Source organism: Chinchilla lanigera, unplaced genomic scaffold (genome assembly GCF_000276665.1).
Source record: "Chinchilla lanigera isolate Chin_1 unplaced genomic scaffold, ChiLan1.0 scaffold00024, whole genome shotgun sequence".
Taxonomy (NCBI): Eukaryota; Metazoa; Chordata; class Mammalia; order Rodentia; family Chinchillidae; genus Chinchilla; species Chinchilla lanigera.
Window position 1 is genome coordinate 15,910,888 of NW_004955425.1, and position 24,813 is coordinate 15,935,700.

General features: G+C 42.5%; 1 long non-coding RNA gene across 1 annotated transcript in view; it reads right to left on the reverse strand.

Moving 5' to 3' along the window:
* Nucleotides 1-24,813, reverse strand: part of LOC102022620 — an 83,325-nt gene that overhangs the window by 35,063 nt on the left and 23,449 nt on the right. Inside the window, exon 2 of the long non-coding RNA XR_001234296.1 lies at nt 17,955-18,040. This is a non-coding gene — a long non-coding RNA (uncharacterized LOC102022620). The remainder of the gene's footprint in view (nt 1-17,954; nt 18,041-24,813) is intronic.

Genomic DNA, 24,813 nt, shown 5'->3' on the forward strand with positions numbered 1-24,813 from the left:
CTTCTAAGTCATAATGAGAAGGATGTTTCAGGACATAAGGGGCAGATATCCAAACGATGTGGTTGCCTCTGCACTTCTACTCAAAGCCAGATTTGAGTATTTCTCACATCCTTCCATCCCGGTGCTGAAATTCTACCCATGTCCATCAGGGTGGTCCCAGACTCCTAAACTGTGAAGCCTCTTCAGTTCACAGGACATTGTAACTGCATTTATTACTTTGCATGCAGGGGAAATGAAGTTTTTCTTTCTTCCTATAGTGCACTGCGTAAAATGTTTGTAAATTCTCCGGCAGGAACATGAAGATAGCAAGAAAGCGACCTTTCTAGGTAAGGAGATGTTTTCAGCAAGACAGTCTACAGGGATTATATTTTTATAATTTATCTGTTGGGAAAGGGCACATAGAATGTTGTTTAATGGGGGGCTGGGGATTTAGCTCAGCGGCAAAGCGCCTGCCTGGCAAGCGCAAGGTCGTGAGTTCGGTTCCCGGTACCGGAGAAAAACCAAAAAAAATAAAAAAAAAAAAAAGAATGTTGTTTAATGGCTACAGCTGATTAACCTCTGTTTGCTCCTGCAGAAAGGGGAAAGGTCACTACGCAGTTTAGGCCGGAAAGTCTCTCATGACTAGGATATTGCAAACAGGATCCCTATCGGCAATATCATGAATCAGAGAATAAAGGATATGTCAGGAATAGCTACAGCATTTTATCGGAATGGCCAAAAAATTGCCATAGGATCACTGTAATTGGAAAAATGTGCTCTGGAAGTGTGCTGTAACTCAATGACTTATACAAATAGAGTAACAGTTGCTTAATGGCTCAGCTGACCATTTTAGAGATGATTTATCACAGTTCCCGATTATACCTCAGTCAAAGAACCCGTTCAGGTTATGATTTTAAATTGTTCAGACTTGCCAAGGCCATAGGCTCAGTATCAAATACAGCAGTTAAATGACCTGGACACAAACCCCTGAGATGCACTTCATAAAAAAGCCACATGAAGGACAGCCACAGGCAAGAGGACTGATGCTGTTGATAACCATCCAGACTTATCTCGGGTGAAGATGTGCCAGGACTTCAATGAAAAGCAAGAAGAACCAGGTAAGCCTGCTAAAGTCACTTGAAAAGGGGAAAACAACTTGCTCTAGGATGTGACAATGGAGGATGCCAAGGTGGGCGGACAGAGCTGGGTTTTCCAGAGTAAATTATCTCCTCCTCTGGTGACTTTTGCTCTCTTCTAAAAGTAGCTGTTAACCCTCCCTCCTTCCCTCCCCTCCCTCCTTCCCTCCTGACCCTACCAAAACACACATTCACTTTTATAGCAGACACACACCCACTCACCGACCCACAAGGTCCCAACTGTGAGGAGGACGCCATGGTAACTGCACACAGCACCTCACTAAGAATTCTACACATTACACAGTTCAAGCAGAGGAAACCAGGAGTACGTCTGGTGCTTATCAGGGTCACCTCTGTGCCAGACACTGGGCTAGGTATTTTCACATTTCTCGCCTTGGACACCGAATTGGATATCATTATCCCCATGTTAGTAGGTGAGGAGATTGCAACTTGAAGAAGTCAAATAATTATTTTATTGTTATTTTAAATGGCAGAAATGGGTTTTGAGTTCAGAGCTACCTTATTCCAGAAACCACACTATATAAAAGACTCCTTTATCAAAGATGCACTGTCATTTTAATAAACCGTAATCCAAAGGAATGACTATCTAAGGTGACATTTCAGGCTTTAATATACCTGTTGAAAGATGAATACCCTTGAACATCAGTCTTCAGAGCTTCTGGGATCACCTATGTTCTAGTAGCCATGTGGTTAACCACAAATCCAGCTCCAAGCACAGGCACCCTGGAGAGCAGTGATGTCCGAGAGTATTCCTAAAGGGGTCAGGGTAGCTACACGGCTTCCCAAAGAAGGGACATTAGAAGGGAGTTTGGCTCAGGTGTGCTTGGACAAGTGATTTGAGTAACTGAAATATCTGAAGTTGGTTTCGCCACAAGCCAAGTGGATCTAACTCTCACCTCTTTTTTAGTATATGTGCTGCTGAAGCAAGCACTGACTCTCATCTCTGAAAGCAACAGTCTTCCTGGGAGCACAAGGGAGAGGTGCAAGAGGTTCAATCCCAAGTGTCTTCCTGCTTTGACAGTAACCTTGCCCAATTACCATGGACAAATTTGGTGGGGGGTAACCATGTAACCAAGGAAACCACGGGCATCCTTCCTCGGGGAAGAGGAATGTGTGAGAAAGGATTCAATTAAAGAAGCAGGGCCTCTCTGAGCAATACAGAACAAGGGAATGCCCAACCGTGGGAGCCTGTGGGAGAGTCAGTGGCAGGCACCCAGGGGGAAACTACACTCGCTGCAGGTAGCAGCTCTGTAAATCGAGAAGGAACATGGAGCTGAAGTAGGGAAGAGCGACACAAAGTGGAAGCATGGGGCAAACCAGAACCAATAGGGACAGGGTGGAACCCGTACTGTCTCTCACTGCTCCCAAGTTCATCAAGGCGGGGCCCTGCAGATGTGGACACTTTCTGCATGAACTGGCACACAGTGAGCTCGTGACTTAGAGAATCTGAAGGCAGAACGGGGTGGAGCTGTAGGGAGTGCAGATCCAGGGCTGCTCCTGGCCACCAGGATGAGCCCATAGAGCAGCGTGAGGTTCAGGGCCTGCCCAGCCCTCTCTACCGATGTGCAGAGAGCTTCTCCTACCCCTTGTGCCTTTCCACGCTCACACAGGTCTCTCTAGTGGCCAGCTCTCATCTGCAGCCATCTACAAGAAAGAATCCTGAGAAATAGCTCAAGTTTAGCTAAATTGACATAGTAAGATCCCTCTTCAAGGGGAGAACTTCAGAGAACAATAATTATACAAACTGAAAATTTATCATATCAGTGGGTAGAAAGACAACTCCTAGTGAGACCTATAGTGCAATTCTGGCCAAGTCCCTCTATAAGAAACTCTTGCAGTTCAGGTGTGGAGGGGGTTACTGCTGGAAATCAATTACTAAACTTTTACTGAGTGATAACTATAGGCAAGCCCACACCCTAGGGATCATGATGGGACCTTCAAGACTGGATCTCTGCCCTCACCAGGAGGAAGGAAGGGAGACAGGTGCCTCATCTGCATTTAAACCCTAAATACCCTGTCCTCTATGATCACCTAGAGGAGACATCCAAAGGCTTGGTGTTTGGTTGATAGGATAGACTTTACCATTTTCAAACTCAGGTTCAAACTCAGCTTTGCCCTTCACTAGATGTATTATCTTGGGCAATCAATTTAATCACTCTGTGCTTTCATTTCCTGACTTATCAAATACAGATAGTGACAATACTAATGCACATTATCCATAAAGATAAAAAGAGGTTGGACAGCACAGGCATCCAATGGATAACAGGCACTTTAATTTTTATCCTCCCTCACCACTGTTCCTTCTCAGACCCAAAGCCTTCCTGGGTAGTAAAGGTCAATTACAATGCAAGATACATGCAGCCAAACTATATTTTAGAGGCCTACCCATCCAAGGCAGGAAACTTATAAACCTCAAGTGACCACCATAAGCAATATTATTAGGAGCTGAAGTTCAGTTCAGCAAACTGAAGATCCATGTTGTAGACTTTCTGAGAGGGTTTGAGCAAAGAGAAGTATCACTAGCTGTGGTGGCCACAGAGGGTTTCAAGGAGCAGGTGGCCCTTGGGTTCAGTTTTAAAATACAGGTAGGAGTCACAGATGCAGCAGGAGAAAGGGCATTCCTGGTCCTATAAAGGCTGGATAGCTCCTGACTCCCTGGCTGATCAGAATGGAACAAGGATGGTAGACTGGTCTTGTCAAGTAATCAATAAGCCAAAAAGCAGATTGCGCAGGACTTTTAGTGCTGGCATTAAGACTTCAGATTTTGTCTCATGGGCAGCAGAGTCACTGAGATGTTCATACGGAGGAGGGACACTTGAAAGCCAAGTGTTGGGACAACTGAAATGACAAAACTCCCAGGACTTCATTGGACAGGGGAAGAGCTAAAGAAAGGAACAGCAACCAGAAATTCTGTTACAGAAATTCAGGAGGTGCACAAGAGGTCTAACCTGAGATGATCACAGTCCAAACAAGAATGTAAGAAATACAGTGGAGGAAAAAAACGATAGTCCTTGGTGGCTGCTCAGACACAGGAAGCAATGAATGATGTGAAAGATGAGGCAAGATTCCAGTCTGGGCAGCAGGAACAGAAATGTAGAGGCTGGGTCTGCAGAGTAGGAAAAAAGAAAAGAAGCTGTGGTCCATAAGAAGAGTCAGTGAGGACCACCAAAGAGCCAGGTCAGGAAATGTGTTCAGAGACAAGAGCTGGGGTAGCCTTCCTGTGCTGTGAGAGTGGGAAGACCCAGATCTACAAATATCCTACCATAGGAGAGACAGGAGGTATCAGAGAAGGAACAACAGAGACCTAAGCTCTGTGTAAACTGAAAGAAAGCATCCCATTTGCTCATAGGAAATGGCAAAGACCTCCAAGACACCATAGTTCCCCAAGATCCAATGATGCTCATTACAGATCATTTTGTAGACATTTCCCATGACTAAAGACAAGAGAAAACTTAGGCCATGCCCCCAAAGAGACCATTCACTCAAAAAGTTACTCATTGACCACACTGTGGTTATGAAGCTGGGTCAGTCAGGATTCCTCAAGGACCACACAGCACATTCAAAGTGTTGGGGAGCCATACTGCAAAGGCCATTTTCAGAGGCAGGCACAACTCCTCCCCGACGTGCAGGGAGGAGAAGGAACAATGTGAGTTGAACCCCAGTAAGGGCTGAGGAGGTAGAAGAGGCTGTCCCATCAGTGCCGTGGACTTCCAAGAACACAGCTCCTGCCTGAGCCTTTCGTGGTCAAGAAGAGAACAAGAAGAATAAATATCCCAACTTTTCTCTCCTCCTCCCTCCCCATCTTCTATAAGCTCTTCTCGTTGGCCAAATCAAAGCATAAGCCACAAACTAATGCAACTTCTAGTCCTCTGTTTCCCAGGGCACAGAGCAGGACAGACGAGTGAGAAGACCTGATCTTGGAGAGAAAGTGGAAAACTATAAAAATATTCTTTCTTTATGTTCCTCAGGTAAATGTCATTCTTTGAGCAGATTAATTTTTCCTACTAGCAATTCACATTTGAGTAGCAGCTTATGATTTCTAAAGTGTTTTCTCAGGAATTCTCCTTTATGAACTACAGTGTCCCTCCAAAGTAGATAAGATCATGTTAGGCATGTTCATTGAAATCTGAAATGCAGAGAAGTTAAATGATTTATTCAAAGTCACATGGTGAATGAATTGTAAATTCCATGTTAGAAAAAATAGCCTTCTGATTTCTAATCCAGTGTTCCTTCCCAGGAGCAAAATTAATTTACCTGGGAAGGAGCCCTTGCTGTAAAATGCTCTGGGACACTGATCTCTAGAGTGTGGCGTGTCTTGTGGCCCTGGCCTGGTTGGGTGGACAGGGCCTTCCTGAGTTGTTTTCAATAAGCAAATATTTCTGACGCTTCAATTATCCCAACTCAAACAATGAACACACTGTGCAAAAGGTTTCATAAATTTCATTCACTTGGATGCGATGAGAATTACATAAGTCAAAGCTTTGTTTGTATTCTCCCCTCCCTCTTAAAAAGCACTCAACAAAACAGAGATTGTTGTCCTGGAAGTATTTAGGCGAAAAAGGAGGCCACACAGGGCGTGGGGTTCACAAACCTGGCGCAGTGTCTTTCATACCCCGCACTGTATCTCAGCAGAGAAAGTAACTTGTATTGGGAACCTGTGCTTTCCGTTCTCTTTTGAATCAAAACAGATCCCTCTTATACTTAGGCAAGTCCGAAATTGTATGTTTGATAAGGCATGTCTTTTAACTTTCCTATATTTAGTGTTTTGTCATCCCCATGGAGATCTTCCTGAGCCATGTCCTCTACTGCATTGCTAGAGATTACACTGTGTCTGATCAAAAAAAAAAGTGGAAGCTCTAACACCCAGTACCTCAGAGTGTGGTCTTATTTGGAAATAGCTACCTTACAGAGGGGATGGAAGAAAATGAGACGGTGAGGGTGGGCCCTAGTCCACTATGACTGGTGTTCTGTGGAAAAGCGAAGTTTAGACAAAGATGAACGCACATAGAAGACACACAGAGAGGCCCAGGGACGAACACAGCCGTCTGCCAGCCACGATGACTGTGGCTACCAGAGATGGAAAACAGCCTAGGGCAGCTCGTTCCGCACTGTCCGAGGGAGAAGGGCTCTGAGGACACCTCCATCCTGGACTTCTTCTAACCTCCAAAACAGTGAGACAATAAATTTCTGTTGGCCTAAGCCACCTAATGTGTGGCATTTTGAGATCAGTATATTAATTTCTACAGAATTAATACACCCACTACGTCTCTACACACTCACTTATAATCAAGACGCAGCCAGGGAAGTGGCAGCTGTTTTCCTGGCAAAACTCAAGGTTTCATAGAAAATAAAAGTCAAGAGAAAGTGCTGGGAAGTTTATACAGATAGCACATTAGTCTTCTTCTCTGTTTCTGGCCTGCTGACAATGTCTGAGGTGTTGGTACCTTCATTAATCAGGACATACTTGGTTATGACTTATGATATCCACACCAAAGTGGTTTGAACAATGAAGGATAAGACTCCCGTACCTAAAATACAGATGTATCTTGGACTTTAGGCACAGTCTGATCAAGGCTTTAGAATAAATTCTCTGTGGTTCTCTCAATCCAACCTCTTTGAGGTTTTGATTTCATCTTCAGGCTAGTTTCCTTGTGGTGGCAAAATGATTGCAATGGTTCCAGCAGGCATGTCTGAATCCAACACTCTTCAGAGAAAGAATGCTTCTATACTTCAGGCTCCTCAGCAAGAGTGCTGGGCATGGCACTGATAACAGTATCTCCATCTAATTCCAGGAGAAAGCCAAATGCTGACTGGCTTGTGCCTGACTTGTGTGGTCCAATCACTACAGCAAGAGACTTAGGGTTTCCTAATGGCTTAGATCATTCAGAGTGTACTTCTGGGACTTAAGGTGACTGCCCAAACCTCTCCTGAATGGAAGAACAACTAACTATGAATGAATAACCACATTGCCCAGTCTAGGACTAAACAACGCATTGTCCTCTTTAAAAGGTCAACATCTGTCTAGAAGATCTGACTGTTAGAAAAACACTAGCTTGGGCTATAATCAGCTACTAGAATGTGAAATCCAGAATATGAAGATTTCTTTCCATGATTTAGGAGACGGTATAAAGTAAACGAGATTGTGTTTATTTCATTTATCAAGTACTGTACAAGTTACTATGGCTACACTAGAAGTTGTTTCAAAACTTAGTGTCTTAATATCATAGTAATTATTTATTATCTGTCTTGGTTTCTGTGGGTCAGGAATTTGGGTTGAGTATAACTGGGCAGCTCCAGCTCAAAGTCTTTCGTGAGGTTGTAGGCATTCGGTGGCTGTGGCTGAGTCCATTCAGTCTTTTTCTCAACCACCTGGCACCTGATCTGAAGCAGCCTGGACATCTGAGTTTCCTTGGCCATCTCTGTCTATCCCAGGGTTGACTCTTCATGTGATCTCTGCAGTGTGGTGGCTTTGGGGGAGGGCTCCCAAGGACTCTGCATTTACGCACATGTGTGTGTGCATCTGTTGGTATAGTTAGTCTTAATCTATGTATATTTACATATGCATATGCACATGGAGAGAGAGAGAGAGAAACAAAGAGACAGAGACAGACAGAGAGAGATAAGCAGGTAACTCCTTATCACTTCCCATGACCTGGCCTTAGAAACCAGTAGCTTCTCTGCTGTATCATTCTGTTCATGAAGGCAGTCACAAAGCCCCTCTGGGTTCCGTGGGAGGATACATGGGTTTTACCCATGAATGAAGAGAGGCAAGGTTCCAGCAGACCACATGGGACCAGTATGTGCTGGTGTGGAAAGTGCAGTCTGTCGCACACTCTCTGTGTTCATATACCACAGTGTTCTAAGTGTGTTACAAACACTAGCTCATTTAATGAAATGTTTTATTTTGCTTAAATAGCGGTCATCTGTGGCAAGTTGATTCTATCCATCCTTTGATTGTGAAAGATGCCTTTCCCATTTGAAAAGCACAAATGTTATGTGATTATATGACCTCTACCCTGCCTGGAGCTGGATCACCAGCTGGATCACCAGCCTCTCAGGACAGTTCACACAGCTCTGCTGGTGGGCGGCTGCAGCCCTGTGTTAAAGCATTTTCATTAAATCATCTCCCATTTCCTCCTAAAACCCTGGTCTGTTTTCTTGAGAACATGCTGTCTCTCAGATTCTCTGACCTTCTAGCCAATACCTGTGTGATGAAAATGATCTAGATTTAAAGTGCACTGCTTTGGCCACAGCTGCTAGTGCAAACAGCCCAACTTTGGACTTTAAACAAGAAACTCCAACCAAGGAGTCTAATCTTTCTTCCCTTTCTCTTTCTTTATAGACAGACAGTCATTTATGTAGGTGTAATGCACTGTGCTGTATGCTTTTCATGGGACTCTGTCTTTAAGCAGCAGGCAGCAATAAAGAGAAAGACAGCAAGACAATAGGAAAAGGCCATTGTCACAGAACTGCGGCTGCCCTGCTTACCTGAGTTCACCCTAAACAAACTCTTCACTGCAGGCTGCGCGCTTCCCACACAGAAGTCTACGTTGCTCTTGTTTTCTACCTGAGGGTGTCTCAGCACCACCAGGGACCAGCCCAGCCAACCGAGAAGGATGGTGGGTGGATAAATGCCTCCCGGGCTCCCATGGCAGAGTCTGGGGAGCGTTGTATACACTTCCTCAGTGTCTTTGGAAGGACTGCTCCAGTGAAAACCCACATTTCAAGGCATACATTATTGACTTTTCTCCCTCCCCTATGGCACCGGATGGCACCACGTTGTCATTTGCGATTCTAGGGATCATTTTCCAAACAAATCGCCTGCTCTCAAGGCTCTATCTTAGTGTTTTCCTTTTTAGCAATTAAAACTAAAACAGCTTTGTATTTTAGAAATTTTCATTTCTTATTTACTTTTTTCACAGCTGGGAACGGAACTTGAGGCCTGCTAGTCATTTATTAGGGTTATCAAAAACTTATCACATGTGCCACCACCCCCCAAAAAGAAGGAATGTTTTGTAAAAGTGAGAAGTAGTCAAGTAATTCCTTAGAAGTCTGAAGGCTGAGTTCATTCCTAATGGACAGGACAGGGGAAGAAAATATTCATAGACTCGGGCAGTGGCACACATTGGCAATTCCAGCTACTTGGGAGGCCGGGGCAGGAGGATCACATGTTCAAGGACAACCCAGGCAACTTAACAAGACCCTATCTCAAAATAAAATAAAAACCATGGGGGATGGAACTCAGTGGTACGTAGGGTGTTTCTGAGTCCATCCCCAGAACTACCAGCAAACAAGCGTTCACAGTAATAAGATCTGTGGTGCACTTTGAAGGTGGCCACGGTCCTGTTAGAGATTTCTAGAGATGGTGTTAACGTGCAGGGAAGGGATTACCAGGCTGTTGAGGAATCACGGGTAGAGGATCTGGGAGAAAGCAGAATTTTATTGGATCTGGAAGATGGATTACGTTGAGGAAACCTGAGAATTTTCCCTTGCGACAGAGAAAGTTTTAGTTTCTTGACTTCCTCAACTCCAGTGACTTTGAGCTTTACCCAACCTCCTTCATTCCACATTCTGTGTCAAACTTTTAAACTGCTTGCTCCACATCCTTGACCTCGGAGCTTTTGCTTCTTTCTGCCACAGTCGGTCCTGGTGAGCTACCCGCCCGCCTAATGCGGCCACAGCGAGGGCAGTGAGCCGGGACTCTGCTTCGGAAGCTTGTGGTGGCCCATCGTTTCAGTGTCCTGGTGAATATTCAGACTGCCTTGACGCCATCCTGCAGACAACATGCCCCATCTCAAACTCCTCTTCATCCCCCAAGTGCACTGGCCTGCTGCCCCTAGTTCTTTTTTTTTTTTTTTTTTAGTACCGGGAATCGAACTCACCACTTCGTGCTTGCCAGGAATGCACTGTGCCATTGAGCTAAATCCCCCCAGCCCTGCCCCTAGTTCTTTACAGTTCCCCACCCGCCACCGACCATGCTTTCAAAGCCTAGAGGGAAGAAAAGAAGACGGGAGAAAGGAAACTGTCCAGAGTAGAACGCCAGGCACCAGGCGCTGAGACTTTCTCATTCCATCATCCCAGCAAGCAAGGAGGTGGACAATTTGACTCCACGTGTAAGTGCAGAAACAGAAGCTTAGAGGGGCAAAGAATGTGCTGAAAACATAACTAAAATAGCTTTAAAAAACAGAACTCGGATTCCACCTCTGATGTTTGATTCCAAAGTGTGTGCTGTCTCCCTCCTTCACCAAGAGCGGCATTTCCCTGTAGGTATCTCCCCCACCCGCCTTTGCTCTCCATGGCTAGTGCTGCTGCTGTTCCCGGGGTCACATCCGTGGGAGCTCTTGGGCAGAGGGGCAGCTCTACACAGGCCCGGAGGGAGGTGTTCGCTGTCTGGCCTCAGAGGAATCTACAGTTCAGAGTAGGAAATAGTAAGGAGATGGTGGAAGGAAGACGAGAGGAAGGTGGGAGCTAGAGAGGAGGGTGTGGGCTGTGGAGGGAATCTACCGATCTCATGTTTTTCCATGGAAAACTCTGGTCTACGCAGCCCCAGCCTGATGCTGAGTGCTGTCCCTCACCGCTCCTCAATGCCCCCACAAGCACAGTGTGGGTACCCATGGCTGTTAATGTGAGCCTCCTCTCCCGACACAGTCCCTACTACAAGATCAAAGCAGCCTACATACTCCCAAAATTGTTGTACAAATTCAAAGCAATCCCAATTAAAATACCACTAGTATACCTCACAGATCTAGAGAAAACATTCCTAAAATTCATCTGGAACCAAAAGAGGCCTAGAATAGCAAAAGCAGTCCTGGGAAACAAAGGCAAGGCAAGAGGCATCACAATCCCTGAGTTGGATTTATACTACAAAGCTACTATGATAAAATCAGCATGGTACTGGCAAAAAAACAGACCTGAAGATCAATGGAACAGACTGGAAGATGCAGACACAACTACTAACACACTCAGGTACCTTATCTTCAAAAAGGGGTCAAACATGTTCACTGGAAGAAAGATAGCCTCTTTAATAAATGGTGCTGCAAAAACTGGCTTTGCACATGCTGAAGACTAAAACTAGACCCCTGTCTTTCATCATGCACTAAACTAAAGTCAAAATGGATCAAAGATCTAAATATTAAAACAGAAACACTAAATCTAGTGGAAGAGAAAGGAGGTAAAAAATCTTGAAGACATAGGGGTAGGCAGAGAGTTCATGAACAAAAACCAAACTGCATGGGAAATACCTCAAAGAATCAACAACTGGGATCTCCTCTTATTGAAAAGTTTTTGCACATCAAAGAAATCATCAACAGGGTAAAAAGAAAACCCACAAATTGGGAAAAAATTTTAGCCAACTGCTCCTCAAACAAGACTTCTATTTAGAACATATAATGAAAAAAAGTCAGACCCCCAAAATTCAAAGACCTGATCCAAAAATGGGCATCTGAGATGAACACACACTTCTCAGATGAAGAAATACTAATGGAGAATAAATATATGAAAAAATGTTCAGTATCATTAGTTATTCAAGAAATGCAACATTCAAGAAAAACAACACTGAGATTCCATCTCATCCCAGAAAGAATGGCTATCACCAAGAAATCAACAAATAACAAATGCTGGAGAGGCTGTGGGGAAAAAGGACTCCTACTGCACTGTTGGTGGGAGAGTAGATTGGTGAAACCACTGTGGAAATCAGTTTGAGATTCCTCACAAAAGTAGGATTAGCAGTCCCACTTAACTCAGCTATTCCCCTTCTGGGTATTTTCCCAGAAGAATTAAAAACATCATACCACAACAATATATGTGCACCCATGTTTATAGCAGCACAATTTGTCATAGCACAATCTTGGAAACAACCCAAATGCCCATCCACTGAGGAATGGATAAAAAAGATGTGGTAGTTTTATTCAATGGAGTATTACTCAGCTATAAAAACAGATAAACTTGAGGCTTTTATAGGTAAGTGGATGCAATTAGAGACCATACTCATATGTGAAATAAATCAGACCCACACGTGTAAACATCATATGGTCACCCTAGTGTCAGAACCTGAAAGAGTAAATAAAACCCAAAACGTAAAATAGATAGTATGAAAGGGAAAGAAATCACTCAAAGGAAGGAATAACTGGGGTGAGGGAAAGAAGAAAAGAGAAAGAAGGCAAAATATATACATATAGATATATATATGTATATAGAAGAATGGCTGGGATAACTGTATTGCTGATGTCTGATGGTATATTGAAAGGAACAGTTAATGTTTGAAATTTTTTGTATACTGACCAATTTTGCATGTTTGTATTTGGTAATCTGAGCAACTGATTTGAAGACAACAATATGCAAAGGAACAAACATTGGTGAATTCCTACCATCTTGTCTGGTGAAACTCTGTATTATGTCTAATGTTTTATCTAATAATTATTTTTTATTCTCTTTAATGGTTTGAACAATCTTCCATTCTTACATCTGGTAATCTAAGCAACATAGTTGAAGATGACAATATGTAATATAACAACCACTGTTAATTCCTATCATTTTGTTTTGAAACCCTATATCATTTTTAATGTTCTTACTTTGTTTTGTTTATGTCTGTAATGTTGGTATTTTGCTATTGTTCTTTTTCTACTACTCTTTTTAAATTAAAAAAAGGAAAACAAAGATCAAAGCAGCCTAAAGAATCATTTTTAGGGTAAGCTTTTATAAACATCGATGATAATTATTTTCAACATTTAGCTAACATTGTTAAGTTATTGCTAACAAGCCAGACAGACTCTTTGCTAAAGACTGCCTAGGACTGTATCACTTAATCCTCACAACCACCATGATGCACTTTCTAGACAGGCAAGTTGGCTCACATAAATATGCCCAGGGTCCCAGAGTTAAGGTGGGTAGAGCCAACCCAAGTTTATCCTGCTGCAGAGCCCTGGAATTTACACTATATCAAACTGCCAACCCAGTGTATTTTTTTAAAAAGAAAAAAAAAAGCTTCCTGTTTGTATAATCATTGTAAAAGTATGGATAAATGAAAAAGAAGAAATTGAAAAATCCTGTGTGTCGCACTACCCAGAAAGAACTGTTAACATGTTGGCATCATGTTCCCAGATACTTTCTTATCTTCCACACTATTCTTCTTCAGTAAAAATAGGATATACAGTGTTAAAAGTTCCAGTTGTATACTTTTGTTTATAAAACAATACATCATGCACATGCTTCTTTATCATAAAACAGTCTTTTATTATGCAGGGGATGTGTAGGACTCTTTATTCCTCCTGATGGATGCAATATTACTTATTTAGCTAACTCATTAAACTCTTTATTGTGAAACGCTTAGGGTTTGGGATTTTGCTTTGTTTTCCACCCTGGTAAATAGTTCTGTGATCAACGCCCTTATGGCTGAAGGCTTCCACCTTGGCTCCTTGAACCCTCGCAGGCCCTCCTCCAAAGCCTCTGCCATGGTGCTGCTGGAGGAGTCATGGCCTGGGAGCACAGTACCTCCTTCCCTGAGCCTCCTCACCTCCAGTCAGCAACTCATATGTGCTATCTCTCAGGTCCCAGCCAAAATGCATCTTCCCCAGGAAGCCTTCAGAGACTTCTCAGAGTAGATTGGGACCCTTTGCACTCATGACTACACAGCTCCTTCGTTGCATTTAACATAATTAAGAGGGGTTAACTGATCACATAATTGCTGTCTAATGATGGTCTTCCCTACTTCTCTACTGGCCTGTGAGCTTCATGGAAGAAGTGTTTAAAATTCTGTATTCAATGATATGTGCGCCCCAGAACCTAGGAATGGCATATGGTAAATAAAACAAATGATTTTAGCTATTAGATAAAGAAATCCAAGTGTTTGGACACCCTGAATCTTAAGTAAATCTTTGGGAAAATTGTTGAGTCACAGAACTTGTACATTTTCAAGACTTCGCAGATGGCCTAACTGCTCACCAGAAAGGTGTAATGGCTCCAGTTCACGCCAGTAGTGTGTAAAGAGTGGTCTCCCACTTGTGTACTTTCAACCAAGCCAGCACTTGTTTTTTAAAAGCCTGTTTATAAAATGTTGGCTACTGTGCCAATCAGTATTTTAACTTCCACCCCCACTCAAGTCCTGGATTGAGAGAGGACAGCAAAATAACCATTTTACAAAATCTATTCTGAGTCCCTACAGCAGCTCTATTTGCTTGTGTATTTACCATCATTTCACTATTCTGGTTCTGCTCACGGATCCTAGGTTTCCTAATTGTTACAATGATGACTCTGTCATTTGTTTATCTACCATTTGCTGTGCATCTACTATGTTAATATACCATGCTTATGCTTCGCCTGCTTTACCTCACTTAGTCCAAGCACAAACTAATGGGATAGATAGCTTGATCACCTCAATCAGAGAGGACTAATGGAAGCACAGTTGATTTTAAAAAACCTGTAGTGGAGCTGATATTTTAATGTACACAGGTTTGATTCTATTGCCTGTGCTCTGAGGAAAGCATTGCCCACCTTCTAGTTTCAATGAGAACTGCCTGCTCTATCAGATCCTACTTTTAAGTTTTCTTGAATTAGAAAACAAAATCTTACATCCAGCTCTATTTCAAAACAGTAAGTAAGTACCTGCTACATGCTGTACATCACACATCTACTCATTGTTAACATCTTTCTAGTGTTAGTATTAGTATTAGTATTATTCCCATTTTACAAGTGACACACTGAGGCTCATATAAGTTATAAAACTTGTCCATACAGCTAGGAAGCAGTAGAGCCCCAAATCTGAATATACAACCTACAACTCCCTTTCAATTTCTCCAGCTGACTCCCAGCCATGACATTTTTTACTCATTTACTAACTTGTTTGACAAGATTTTTATGAAATAAACTTGTTTTCTGTAAAAAGCACTAGAAGAGAAGGTAGAAGATGCTTTTTCTGGGCTGGGGATTTAGCTCAGCGGCAAAGCGCCTGCCTGGCAAGCGCAAGGTCGTGAGTTCGGTTCCGGGTACCAGAGAAAAACCAAAAAAAAAAAAAAAAAAAAGTATGTTAAGAAGATGCTTTTTCTATGTTACCAACTTTGTGATCTTGACTACGAGAAATTACAATTTCTAAAGTCTCTTCAAATTCTAAATTCTGTGCCCTTGCACAATGGGTAGTAGAAAGAGCATGAATTTAACAACAGAAAGGTCTATTTCCAAAATGTAACTTGTCATTTTCTACCTGATGGATTTTGATAGTTAGACTTTCTGAATTTAATTTCCTCATCAGTCAAATAGGGTTAAAAAGGTCTATCTTGCTGCATCATTCTGAGAATTAGTGTAACACATTGGACAACACCCTACATATAGGGGAATCACTACAGAGCAGTGCTGGCGATGCTGGGCTGGCACGGGTGGCGCCAGTGGCATGACAGCAACTTCCTTCCGCTGCCTGCGTAACCTCAGGCTCACTGTAAAAACTCTACCCACACTCACCACCAAGAGCTGAAACACACTCACACCCTGAACTTTCCTGTGACTACCACACATGCCTTCAATCTATCTTAAGGTAACTGTCCCTGGGACAGAAATTCTGAAAATGTACAGTCAGACTTGCATAACTATTAGTCTGGTCTATAAAGGAAGCAGCTTTGCTCCTTTAATTCTTTTTTTTTTTTTTTTTTTATCAACCTGAGGCATTCCCCTTGTGGGTGAGTGATCTCCCCAACGGCAGCAATAGCTAGGCAGCCGCAACCACAGCTCTCACCCTGTTGCACGGAGCACAGAGATGTGCAGAGCACCTGGCCCCCTGCAGGCCCAGAGCTCCAGAGCAGTTCCATCTGGTGGCTGCCTGAGCAAAGGCTGGCCAAATTCAAGGGCCTCTGGGCTTGGCCCAAGTAGTCAGTGCACAAGACTGGACTCTCTTCCCTGGGCCAAAGTGGCTCTGGTCAACTTTTGGCCAAATACCAGCAGCTTAGGACTCCGAAGATACCAGGAGTATCAAGGCACACAAATGACCCTCCACACATCAAATGTTATCTTCGTCTGTGCTCTAGCCAAGAGGGTAAGTGTTAGCATCTCAGTGCAGGGCAAAGGAGCTGGAAAATCATTTTGCAAACAAGGTGAGGGCCACGGAAGTGGACTATCTTCTGTGTGGTGGGCCTTAATCCTTGTTGAACTTCAGTCTCACCAAGAAAAATGGGGGAAAGAGGTGGGCAAATATTACACTAGCCAAACCTTACACCAAGCTGTCTATAACATACTAAACACTTAACAATCTTCAAAACCCCAAAGAGTAGATGGTATCACTCTCTGCACTTCCCACACGAGAAATGAGAGTGCTAAGGGGTTAAGTAACTTGTCTAGGGTCACACAGACACACTGCCTGGCAAAGACAGGGTTTGAATCTACTCAGCAGTTTGCCTTCAGACAGTCCTAAACCACTCTATTTTACAGAAGTAAAATTTCAAAGGTCCGATAAATACACAAAAAGATGCTTAACTTCAACTTCACCAGTGATTAAAAAAAGGGGTGGCAAAATAGACACGCTTACATACTAGTACACAGTATTCACAGGCCTTTTAAGAAAAGTGAGTTGTCAGTGTGTACTAAACTGTAAAGTACACATGCTGCCTGACCCAGAATTCCTCTTCCAGTAATCTCCACTGGAATATTCAAAACGCTTTATTGACAAGGATGCTTCCATGTGGCGTTACCTGTGCCAGACCCTCAAGCTCTGTGTGTATGTCATTGTACTTTCAGGACCCTTGTTAGGCGCTACAGAACTACTTGCAGCAATATATGAACAATAAATATTTATTTAGTTGAAAATATTATGTTTGTTTAAGAAATTCGGTATTGCTAACAATTCAGTAGTGCAAGTGAGACCAGACCCACATTCTGCAAAACTAAAAGAAATAAGAAAGAGGATGCTGCGAGGATGGCTAATACCCAGTGCATTCACGTGCTTCCTCACTGGGGCATCTGATTGGGTTCATCCCATGGGAGACACAGCAGACCAAATGTGGGAGTTATAATCAGGTATTATTTCCCTCACCTCCTTCCTGCACCCCGGTCACTCCACGCCAGGTCATGATTTCAGCGGAGGTTAAAATTCCTTACAGGCTCTGCTCTCTCCAGGTGGGATCTTTGAGAGCCATGACTCACACAGAATTTGGTGATACTTTCCCTTCCCCCTGAGCCTAGAAGGGGGTACACTTTCCACTACTGCTGGTCTCCGGGTGCCTCACCACCTCCACTGCCTCCACTCACTTGCCCTCTCTACATAGCACCTTTTACTGAGCGATCTTCCATTAAAGCCTTTGAACACACCATCACTCTTCACCCTGACTCCAAGTAATTCAGCCTCAGACTTTCATCCCATGCACGCTTATCAGCCACCTACTGAGGTGAGCAGCAAGAAGAAACCAGCACCCCCACAACTGCTGGCTCAAGGGAACAGCCATAGGTAGATTTTCCACGGGCCTCACAGCACCTTTCCTTCCAAATTTGATTGGGGCTTGGTTTTTTTTTAAGTGATGATGAATTAAGATGGCTCACATTGTGTTAGGTTAGTTCAGGAAAATCTAAATCCAGATTTTTTTTAAAAAAAGACTACATCTGTAGATAGTAAGTCCTTCAGAACTTTGTCTAATGGGGAAGATGTAGTGAATTTAAAGAAACCAGAGAGAGGCTAAGTGGAAGGAAACCTGTTTCTCCAGTGTCTCCATCCCAGAGAAGGCCACCACCCACCACCTCATCCCAGACCCGGAGCTCTGGGATCTCCAGCTCCATCTCTCTGAACCTCTCTCTGGCCTCTCCCCTCCCATACATCTTCATTTGTCTTACCTTGGTCCAGGACCTTACCTTTTTTTGGTCTGGCTTGCAATTTTCATTAGGAGTGAACTGTTTCTTTCTGCTTTCCCAGCTTCCAGCCTGGCATGGCATCTGGTCTAAAAGAGGTCATCAATATAGATTGGTTGCATGAATCAAAGTTTTATCATAGTAGCTTCCTATCCTTCTTTCCTCACAAATCTCTCTGCTATCCTACCTGGTGAAATCTTTCTAAATTAGAGAAGTGGTTACAACATTATCTAAAGTCTTCCAGTGGTTCTAACATGAATCTTTGCCAGGTGTCACTAAACTTTCTCTGTAAGGAAACAGCAGATATTTCAGGCTTTGCTGGCTATGTGGTCTCTGTTACAGCTACTTGACTTTGAAAACAGCCTTAGATGATAAGTAATGAATGAGCTTGGATTGTTTTAGTAAAACCTGATTCGTTAAACATAGGTAGCAGACAGAATCTGTCCCCATAGCCAGGGTTTGCTGACACTGTTCTAACCAGGTACCAGTAAGTCCAAGATGGTTGGCACAGCCTACAGGCCATTCAGTACCTGAATTCAACTGGCCTTTCACTCCTGATAGTCCTCCTTCACAATTTTATACATTGCTTTCCAACAGAATCACTCTACTTACAGTCTCCCAAATGGGCTCTATTTCCACGTATCTGTGCCTTCCCACTTGCTGCTGTGTCCTTTAGAACCCTCTCCCCCACTCATATGTCTATGGCCTGTTTTCCAAATCCTTACAGTGAAGCCTTCCCCTGATATTCCCCCAGCTCTACCTTTTCTTTGTTCCCTTTGTACCTGTTGGCATCATTGTACCCAACACTGTCTTGTTACTACTTATTGACATTGTACCCAGTCATAGAAGGTGACAACGCCTGTTACAAAAGTGCTTAAGAAGTGTTTGCTGGCTGGATTGAGACCTCTGCACCTTTCAGTAGGGGGATTCTAAGTTTGTTTGGGACAGTCCCAGTTTTTTCCTGTTGCCCAAATGTAGTAATTTCATACCCCTTTTCAGTCTCTGAAATGACTCCATTGTGAATGATGTTACATAGCTGCCCTATCTTTCTGCATTCTTTGTATACCTGGCTGCCAAGCTTACCCACCATGTGGGACCAACAATAGAAGAATTTACGGTCCCCTTTCCCAGTGTTCATTCTTTTCCCAATGTTGATCAGCAGATTAGTGTCTCTGGTTTCTTCCGGCTCAGAACAGAACAGTCATGGGGACATGGTAATGAGGTTAGCAATACAAGATCATTTTTCTAAACCCACTCAGCTCAGTGAGCCAATCACAGTGCTGATCTATGACCCCAAATCTATGCATCTCTGACCCCAAAACAACTATGACACAATGGGTCAAGGAGCAACAGTACTCCGTGGCATTACAGTGGTACCTCAGTTCACATATGCTTCTGTTTGCAAATAATTAAGTTTGTAAATAAGCGTTTGGCAAAATTTTGTTTTTGTTTGCAAACTGCACTGGGGGACAAACACAACCATGGCCATCTTTCTCACACAAATGCAAACATGGCCATTTTTTAAAAAAACAACAGATATATTCATAGCACAAATATAAGTTTAGGAACCGAGATGCATCTGTACATTGGAATCCTCTGCAGCCAGGCCTCACCTCATACAGGCCATTGGTGGGAGGTTCATACAGAAGGAAAGAGTATCTCATTAGAATGACCATTCCTTCTCAGGGCCAGAGGCATGTCTCCTGAACACTGTACCCAGGAAAGAGAAAGAGACATGCTGAATGCCTTTCCCCCATGCTTCCTCCACTTGTTTGCCAAGCAAACTTGGTTGCCCTAACCTCTTTCCTGAACTTCCTCCCACCTCCCCTGCATTTCCGACACTTCCATCTCTGTTACCTGGATGCCTCACAGGAATACAAAATGGCCACCTGGAAATGGGCTACATAAGGAGGGCTTGGTTCTTTGAAAATCATCCTGTAACACAGAGCTCTGAGCAAAAGACAACTGAATTACTTGCCAAAATTGTTTCCTTTTGCATACAAATCCTGCGTGTTATCTATACAGCCATGTCCTTGGAGGTGAGACTTACTATTTCCAAGAGAATCAAGTTCCTTCTGACCCCAAGATTCTAACTTGAATCTATACTCTTAGCTTTTTGTTTAATGTCTTTTGAGTAGTTTTGAATAAGTCCTACTCCAACCCTAGCTACATTTAATTCTCCCAAATAGGCATGCCTCTCTCATGATGCCTCAGCCAAAGCCCTGCCTAAAAATTTGCCAATAAACCAAAACTGAAACTTAGACAACAAAGGGACTACTAGCAGACATGCAGAGGGCCTCTTCATATAACAAGAGCTCTCCACAATTCTTTATAAATGAAAAGTAATCCTAGATTTATGTGTCCATTTGTGTCCTTAAAGCAAAGCTTTAGGAGCTACTGTCAAATTAAAGATCAACTCTTAAAACAAAATAAAAAAGAGGAATTAACATTCTAAACTTTTGAGAAACCTTCCCTCTTTGACTTACATTGCATAAAACACAGGTATATTTTCTGTACATAACCAAAAAATAAACTCCAATACCAAAGAACATGGTGAAAACATTTGGTGGCAAAAGCTGTGAATTATGAAACTGTACAGGTGATTTATTATACACAGTATTCTATAAGCTTAGAACAGGGGATCATAGCTGAAGAAGGAATGCTCCCCATTCTCAATGAGGTATCCATTTGAAGGAGAGATAACAAAGTATATGAATAGTTTACATAACATAGAAAATGAGATGTTCAATCCTTGAGCAATTTACACGAGCTCACTAAGTCAGTTTCCTCACCTTTCAAACAAGAAGTACCTATCTCCTAGATCTTCACAAAGATTAAGTGAAATGATGCAGATAGCAGGCATGGCACAATGTCAGGGCACAGACTCAGCTGTCACCACATACTAGCTGTACTGGCCTGGTAGTTCGTATTATTCTCCATTTGCCTTACATAGTTTCAAGAGGAGGTGGAAAGGTTATCTATGTAGGAGAATCCAGAAAGGCTGAGTGGGAGAAGTACAATTTGAGTGGTCTTAGAAGAGGGATGGATTTCTGGGAGGTAAGAGGGGGCTGTTGAGACAGGGTCTGAGGCTGGGAAGTATGTTTGTTTCATGATCATGGTATCTCCCCCACCAGCTAAGTACAGCATGTTCATTTCAACAGAAGGAAGAGAATGTGGCCAGGTTTGAGAGGACACTGACAAGTTTGGCCGACCTGGAAATCCACCAGGGGAGAAATGGGAGGTAAGATTGCACAGGCCAAGATCAAATTTTGGATAAAGTTTCACCCTCCCAGCTGAGGTACTCTGATGTTAGTCTATAGGCAATAGGGAGGCACTGACAGATTTTTGAGCCAAAAAGCGATACTGTTTGAGTCATATTTTAAATACATTTGTTGGTAGTGCTGTAGTAAATGGGTAGTAGTACAGAAAAGGCTAATCTAATAGCCTAGGCAAGGGATAGTGAGGATTAAAGCAGCCCAGAGAACGTAGAAAACAAGTGTGCAGGACAGATGGGAGAAACATTTTGGATAAAAATCAAAGGGCCTAACTGAAGGGAGAAAGAGGAGGTAGAGTTATCTTTTGGTGACACAAAGATTTTGAACTTGGATACAGATGACATTATATAGTTAGAAAATGTAGAAAGTGAAATCAATTGAGAGCACAGGTGAGTAGACACCCATAACTACTTTGTCTGACTCTAAAGAGTCTACTGCCAAAAAACAGAGGGGGAGGGGACAGAGAGAGAGAGAAGAAAGAAAAAGGAAGGAAGGAAGGAAGGAAGAAAGGAAGGAAGGAAGGAAGGAAGGAAGGAAGAAACGAGACAGAAAAAGAGAGAAAAAGAGAGAGACAGAGAGAAAAAAGAAAGAAAGAAAGAAAGAAAGAAAGAAAGAAAGAAAGAAAGAAAGAAGAAAAAGGAAAAGGAAAGAAGGGAAAGGGAAGGGTGAAGGGGAAGGAAGAAGGGGAAGGAAGGAAAGGAAAGGAAAGAAAAGAAAAGAAAAGAAAAGAAAAGAAAAGAAAAGAAAAGAAAAAAAAAGAAAAAAGAAAAGAAAAGAAAAAGAAAAAAGAGAAGAAAAGAAAAGAAATTTTCATCTTTTTTCACCTGTGAAATGAGTATATCTGGGGCACAAGAGAGTAGACATCTATAACTATATTGCCTGACTCTAAGGAGTCTACTGGCAAAAGAAGAAAAAGTAAGAAAGAAAAAAAAAGAAATTAATTTTTTTCTTTCTTCACCTGTGAAATGGGGATATCTGGGTATATCCCACAACTTTCATGAATAGCTTTACTGACTTCTAAGTTTGAGTTTTTCAGGGTCTAGAGTCTCTTTATTCACGATTCACTGTAATCCGTGGAATAAATTATGAACTACTGTCTATGTGTCTATTTATATTTATTACCACATAGCCAAGAAGCCTTGAATAAGTTGTCAAAGTGACCCATGGGTCCAGTTTTCTAAAACTTAGAAACCAGAAGACAGATTTCACCTATCTGCTAAATGTCAGTTCCTTTGGTGTATAAAATTCCTTTGATGCATAAAATTTATAGTAGTCAGTGAGACCCTATAAATTCTTGATACCTTAGATAAAAGTGACAGTTATCAGCCCTCCATACCATGGCTTCTGAACTTGTGAAATCAATGAATCACCAACCAAAAACATTTTTAAAAAATTTTATCTGTACTAAGCATGTACAGACATTTTCTTTCATTACTCTCTAAATAACGCAAGCTAGCAACTACTTACATAGTATTTATATTGTATTAGATACTGTAAGTAGCTGAGAGATAAAGTATATGGGAAAATGTACATGGATTATATGCAAATACTATGCCACTTTATGTAAGGTACTTGAGCGTCGCATATTTTGCAATCCACAAGGGGCCCTACATAGATCTCCTACAAGTATGAAGGGGTGGCTGTACTGTACTATCAGGGTCTAGTCAGGCAAATAAACCATAGTAAGTATTTTAACAGAGAGAATATAATGTAGGTATTTGACTTAATAGACATTAAGGGACTAAAAAAGTGAAATGAGAACACTGAGCTAACACCAAGTCAGCAACTGCAGGAAGTGTCTACCACCATTAAAGAGAACAGAGAAACAAGACTGGACTTATCCCAACATCCAGCTTCAGTGGAAAGTCCCATGGAGCTGGGACTCAGACTGTGACAGGAGCCCCACCCAGCTAGTGCTGTTCTCTGATGGACAGCAGTGAGGCTAGATCTGGAAGAGCTGGTAGAAACTGAACTGGAACCAGCCACTGCTAAGGTAAAGGCCATCGCTGGAGCAATAATGACATGACATTTTCCTTTTTTCCATTTTCCATGGCCTATCCTCTCTCCTACTGTAAATACCTAATATGAAGTCAGTTAATAGAGACAGTTTTCATAGTCTCAGCATGAAAAGAGAGTAAAGAGTAGATTTGGCTTAATAACTGATGCAAGACCTTCACATAACACATAAATTGAAAATATCGACTGCTACAATTATTTTCTAAACAATTACAAGAGTATAAAAACTGTTTTTGATTATGGAGCACAGACTAGACATATTAAGGTATTCTCCTATAAGAAAAGAACCAAAAGGACTTAGTAGGGTGAAAATACTTATGATAGTGTACAAAGATTGAGGTCAACACACCATCATGTGAGCTTTGTAATCATTTATGCCTTTGTACAATCCAGTTCCCTTGAGTGTGGCCAAGACCTGAAAATTGCTTTAAACAAGTGGAATAAGTATAGGAAATGGGTTGTCCCTCCCTTGATTATGTTATTCAAATTCAGTATTCGCTGACCAGAGTGAAAGAGTCTCCCACCAGCCTTGAAGATGCACACGTCCGTGTTGTGAATTGCTGCTGGCATCTAGGACCCAAGGCCGGTTTCCCCCCCACATGCACTGAGTGGGAGCCTTCAATCCTTACACCAAAAGGACATCAATTCTTCTAGCAACTCGTATGTGCTGAGAAGTAGCTCGCTCTTCAGAGCTGCCAGATAAGAGCACAGCCCAGGCCAATGCCTGAGTGCAGCTCGCTCAGACCCTGAGCAGAAGACCAGGCCAAGCCGTGCCCACACTCCTGATCCACAGGAACTGTGAGGTGATAAATATGTACTGCTGTCCACCACTAAGTTTGTGGCAATTTACTCTGTGCAATAGTGAATCGATCCTGAGACAGTTCTTATTTCTCTATTTCCCATCTATAGTCAACACTGACCTCTTATTGAGCATTTAACATGGCCCAGGTGTTTCCAGATTAGTACAGAAAACAGATAAGCAAGCAGGCCATGCCAATCTAGTGTGATGTGTTCAGGATGTAGGGGGACAGCATGACCAGAGTGGGGGCCTGGGAAAGCCTTCAAAGGAGGGATTAGTTCAAAGCAGATTAACTAGTAACTGAGAAGGGGGCTGTGGGACTCCGCAAAGTGAAGTTGTTCTTGATTACTGGTACTTTCTCTCCACCTTCAACACATGGACTAGAATAAAAAAACAGTTCTTCCTTAAGTTGTTTTCCTTCAATTGATTTACATTCATATTACAGCATTCAGTTGAAAATCCAAAATCCAGAAGAGTCAGGAACAAAAAATGTGTGCTTGAATTTAAGATATGTCTCCTGATAGAGATTAGATTAGTGATTGTTTGTCTTAATAACCAGCACTTCCTCTTGAAACTGTGCCCAAAACAACCTTAAAAAGATCCGATTTCAAGAAAATGTGTCACTTCCTCTCCACGCGGAGCCCCCATTTTCCTTCCTTCCCCTGGGTCTCACTTTTTTTTCTTTAATGTAATGAGTTAGTGTTTGAAATAATACTCCTCTTTGGCAGGCTGACATCATATAGCTTCCATTTTTCTGGGGAGAGTTTCTCGA